Raw genomic sequence first — 5,775 nt, 5'->3', positions numbered from 1 at the left:
TGACCACACCCTTGCAAGCATGGTCAGGCACACCTGTAGCTAGCCCCTAAGTAGGTGTGGCTACAGCTTCCCCTACATTTATTCCCATTAAAAGTATTATAAATTCCCCATATTCATACCTCATGAGCTTCTGGCTCAGACTTATTTTCATTGCAATAAACATATTTATTTTAGAACTAATAATCTTTTACCTAAACTGTCCTCTAATGTTTTCAATTTATTTTATGGATTAGAAATTATTATAGTCATGCATATTAATATGAAACATCAGTTAATAGGAAATCAAAACACCAATACAGTGTGAATAGTGAATATACTATTATCAACTGAACTAAATCCAATTTTAATACAATTTTAAAATTAGAGGCTATATTAGAAAATGACAGAATTAATTTGTTAGATGTGGAATACTTAATTTTTGTAACTGTTATTCTTTAAAAGGCAGGATCAACAATAACCAATCACAGTTTTTTGATAATCCTGAGTGCAGAATGTTGTGCAAAACAAGAAATTTCAGAAATGCAATAGGGAGCATAGAGAGCGTGTATAACCTGATGGTCTCTTGACCTCATTAATTTTCATAAGTACCAGGCAGGCCTCATTATATTTTGATATAATTCACTTTACTCTCCAACAGAGTGACCTGGAGATAGACTTAAAATTACTACAAGTAAACATCAAAATGTTTATCTTTGGTTCTGAACCCTAAAGAAATTTGTCAATGTTATTACCAGCCACACTGAAAAACACTTTGTACTTTTTTCTAATCTTTCATTGTTTTCCTTCCAGATAATTTGTTTCTTTGTGCCATTTTATTTCTCTCTGGGGGAAAAAGGGTCCTGGCCATGCATGTCTGGAATGATTCCTGTATAGAACATCATTTCTAAGGTCTGGAAAGGAAAAAAAAATATGTCTGAAAATGGACCTGTACTCCACAGAGAATGTTTCATGTGGATGATAGACTGAGTTTAGAAAACATGGAGGACTTCTCTGCATGGTTCAAGTACAGAAGGGTTCAGGATTGACAATAACCTGCAGCTGCCATGATAGTGACAAACTGAGGACTTAAACAATACACTACTGTTGTTCTTTTCATTCATGAAAACAACAAACTTCTGTCGACTCTTCCATTGAACTTAGTTGTCACACATACATTTCAACTAACAAGCAAAGAGATGGTGCTCTTCCTGATAGGCTATGCTCAGATAGTGTGATATTAACTTCCTTTTTAATTTTTAAGACATTCTCATATAGTGTAACACACTTTCTCCCTATGTTTTATCCACCCTCTGTTGCAGCTGTGGTAACAGTCTATGTCTCTTGTAGAGCCTCTATAATCTTTTTCAACACGAGCACTCACATTGTTGACACATTTTGTTCCTTTTCCTTCACTAATTCAAGACTGAGGGCTGTCTAAGTCAAGGTTTCTATTGCCGTGATACAAGATTGACCAAAGGCAACTTGGTGAGGAAGGGAATTATATCAGTTTATACTTCCCTGAAGCAAGTCAGGGCAGGAACTCAGAAGGAGTTGCTAAAGAAGCCATGGAGGAATGCTGCTTACTGGCTTGCTGCTCATGGCTTGCTAAGCCTGCTTTCTTATACCATTCAGAACCACCTGCCTAAGGGAAGCATCAACCACAATGGGATAGGCCATCTTATATCAATCATTAATCCAGAAAATACCACATATGTTGTCCTACAGCCAATTTGGTGTGGCCATTATTCTCAAGTGAGGTTCCTTCTGGTGAAATGAATGTAGCTTATTTCATATTGACATAAAACTAGCTAGCATAGGGGTTGACCTCTTTAACAACTTCAGAATCTATAGAAAAACCACTTTCTGCCTTTGCTATCCAATCCAAGCTTCATTTGCATAGAGCTCCTATACCATTGGACAGAGTTATTGAATCCAGCAGTTAAATTTCCCCCTTGAGATTCCAGATCCAGGAGTGAATAGGAAGTACACATCTTAGGTAAGACTTAAGTGAACAAAACATGGCCTTTCTGTGTTATGCTAGTATTGGACCAATAAAGCCATCCATCCCAAAAGATTGCTGTTAGGTCTTCAAGAAACCTGGAAGAGATCTCAATACCTGTGGCTCCTCCCAGCACTTCTCACCCCACCCCCACCCGTAAAACTCTTCAGCTCAGGGGCTGGACTTCCTTTCTGCCAACTTCTGATCCCTACATAGCCTCAGCCATTTGACTATGCTTCTTTTGATCCACAAGCTCTTGACTCCTGGCTGGCTCTGTTCCTGTATGTCTCTTGGTCTGCTTGCAGACCTGTACTTTCTCACTCTCCTCCTCCCACTCCCCACATGACCCAGTTCAGTCTGATGGCCATGTTTAGTCTGGACTTTCAGATCCCTCTGGCTTTTCTTTCCCTCCTGTATACAAAACAACAACAACAAACCCACCTTCTCTTCAAACAAACCTTGAAAAATTCCTGTCCTCATTTTTCATTTAATTTCAAGTCAATTCTCATAGGTTAGTAGTTCTAACTTTATTTACAGTTCACTGTGCATGCATTTCATTTCTCAATCTCCCTCCATTTATATCCTAGTTTGTGTAACAGACACTTTGTATACAATGTGTACATACATGATACCCCATAAATATATGTATCATGTGTGTTTGTGTGTGTAATTCAGTTGTCATGCCTTACACCAACTCCACTTCTAGTCAGGTATCTTTTAGTATATTTGTTGGAGTGCCCTACTTTGCCATTTTTAGGGGAAATATTGGTCTACCATTTCTTCAGTGAAATTTTGGGAGCCAATTGAGATTATAAAATCAAAAGTTTTTCAGATACATGAAGGATACATTTTGTTTGTACCATAAGTTACACAAGACTCTACAGTGCCTCTGATTACTCACACTGAGATAAATCAAAGCTATAATTCACCTCAAAATAGTTTGAAACAGTTTTCTACCAAAGGAGGTTGCTCAGATTTTAAAATAAATAGTATTTTTTGTTGAAGCCTTTCTGTATTTTAAAGATGAACAGTGATGTGCAAACTCTATAAAGTTTGGTAGAGGAATTAAACCATTTTACTAGAATATGGCTTGTTGTTAGAAATAGTATACTTTTCTACTTTTGGATATAACAGAAAAAAATGCAAATAGTACAATGAAGTGACTCCAGCAAGCAGTTGAAAACAATCCAGAAAAAAAATAAAGTGTGGAGGTTGGAGTATGGGTGGTGTGGAATGAATAATAAGCATGATGAATAAAAAAAATAGTTGACTCAAAAAAGTGAGGTGATAAAATTTGGAGGAAAAATACATATTTTTTTTAAACAGAGAACGTGCTTAAGAAATTTTTGTAAAGATAATTTTTGAATGTAAATGACCAACTTGCAAGTGCATGTCCAGGTAAAAGGAAATATCACAGGGCCATTCACCAGACGTCAGCCTCCTGATCCGCCTTGTTTGTTCATCAATATTCCATAAGGATCTGCTTTAGTAAGGGGTTGGACTCTTAGTCTTTCAAACTGGCTTCAAAGAAGCCTTTGGAAGATCCCAGTAAAGAGTTTTCTTTGAGTGTGTTCCTTGTTTGTGATGTATCCTCAAGTAATTAACATGATAATGGTTGAGAGGTAGAAAAGATGGTCAGTTCTCCTATTTACAGTTGTAAGAAAACTTTGCTTATTATTTCACCTGGGATTCTTTTTATTATTAATTTTACTTTAAATTAAAACAATTTTATTTTACATACCAATCCCAGTTCCCTCTGCCTCCTGTCCTCCCCCACCAACCCTCCCATCCCATCCCTTATCCAGGCCTCAGGGAGGGTGAGGCCTCCTATGGGGGATCATCAAAAATCTGTTACATCATTTGGAGCAACACCTAGGCCCTCCCCCATGTATCTAGGCTGAGAGAGTATCGCTCCATAGGGAATGGGCTCCCAAAGCCTATTCGTGCACTAGGGATAAATACTGGTTTCCACTGCCATAGACTTCCCAGGCTCCCCCCCCAACTGACACCCACATTCAGGGGGCCTGGTTTGGTCTTATTTACACAGGTTCCCCAGCTGTCAGACTGGGGTCTGTGAGCTCCCACTTGTTCAGGTTAGCTATTTCTGTGGGTTTCTCCAGCCTCATCTTGACCACTTTGCTCATTGCTCCTCCCTCTCTACAACTGGATTCCAGGAGTTCTGCTCAGTACTTATCTGTGGGTGTCTGCTTCTGCTTCCATCAGCTACTGGATGAAGGCTCTAGGATGGCAAATGAGGTAGTCATCAATCTCATTATGGGGGAACATATTTAAGGTAACTTCTCCTCCAGTGCTTAGATTCTTGCTGGGGTAATCCTTGTGGATCCATGGAGACCTCCCTGGTGTCAGATTTTCACGTGGGACTTAGTCTCAGGTCACCTCATACTACGTTAATTGCTTCTTCCACTCTCAATAATCTTGTTAAAATGTGCTTTGCCTGTAGAAACAGGCAGACAGAAGAGAAAGACTGTCAAATGATCCCTTACCTATCCCTGCACACAAAGTAGGAGAACCATTAAGGTATTGTGTGAAGGGTGGGGACCATGTGAGAGGGCATTCTTTGAGTCAATATTCTGTTTTTTTCCCACTTTACACTAAGTTATTGAAAAGGTCTATGATGTAGAAACATACTAAGGCCATGATCTAGTTCATAAATTGTTTTTGTTAAAGGCAAGATGGAGAGAAAAGAAATATGAAACAGCCAGCCAATCATGCTGAATCCGACAATTACAAAACCACAAATTCAATTTCAAGGGCTGTGCAGTCCTCACAAATTGGCTAAAAGCATGAAGCTCCTCCTTAAGGACCAAGAGTCCTTAAGCCAGTTTCCTGAAAAATCTATGTAGATGTCGGTTTCCCGTTCAGAAACGATATACTACTTCTTCCTATCTCAGGACCTGTAGTAGAGCTTGCTGAGGAACAAGGAAAGATTAACACCAAAGTAGGGATTCAGATCTAGCTGAACACAGTGCTGAGTAAATTAGGGATTTTAGCCAAAGTACAATGGACAGAACAGCAGAGATGCAAATAGGGCTTGCTTTACAATTTGTGAAATCTCTCATTTCCACTTTTATTTCCCACTTGTCCTTCAGAGGGAGAGCAAAAGCTGCGGTCAGCTTGAGAAGGGGCTTAATAAGGAGCTGGAAGGTGGGGATGGGATGGTAGCTTATGGGCTCATTGTGGATTTGGAGGGTGTAAAGAATTTCCAGTTACATTTCTCCTCCCTCCATAACCTCATTCTGGATGTAAATTGGTCGGGAAGAGGGCATACTGTCGATGAGTGGGGACCTCTCTTTTCTTCAGAGGCCACAGGCTAGGAAGCCTAGGAATCCACATTAGAAGCCTTCCAGAAAAAAAAAAAGTCAATACCAGCTCCCTAAGAAAAGGAAAGCCGCGTGACCCAGAGACTGTCCAAGGGAGGGACCCGGGAGCAAACGTGGTCGGGCTGGCAGCAAAGAATTGTTGTTCTTGGTGGCCACACGGGTAGTGGCATAGTGCTAGAAGGGAAGGGAGTCCAGGCGCCAGAAAGCAGAGCCTTTGCCGCTGGGGCGCGGACCCTCCGCCTCTCTAGCAAGGAACCTCCCCCTGCAGCCTGGGGCGGGGCTGGGGCGGAGCCAGGCTGGCCGTGGCGGGGAGGAGCAGGCACGGGCGCGGGCACGGGCAGACCGCTTCCAGAAGGTCCGCTGTGCGTTCGCTGGCGTTGCGGCTGCGGACTTGACTTCCTTCGGGCCAGCCATCCCCACTGGACGAGCCCCGCCGGCCTCTGGACGTGTGAAACA

Source organism: Cricetulus griseus, chromosome X, assembly GCF_003668045.3.
Source record: "Cricetulus griseus strain 17A/GY chromosome X, alternate assembly CriGri-PICRH-1.0, whole genome shotgun sequence".
Taxonomy (NCBI): Eukaryota; Metazoa; Chordata; class Mammalia; order Rodentia; family Cricetidae; genus Cricetulus; species Cricetulus griseus.
This window is presented reverse-complemented; position numbering follows the sequence as displayed.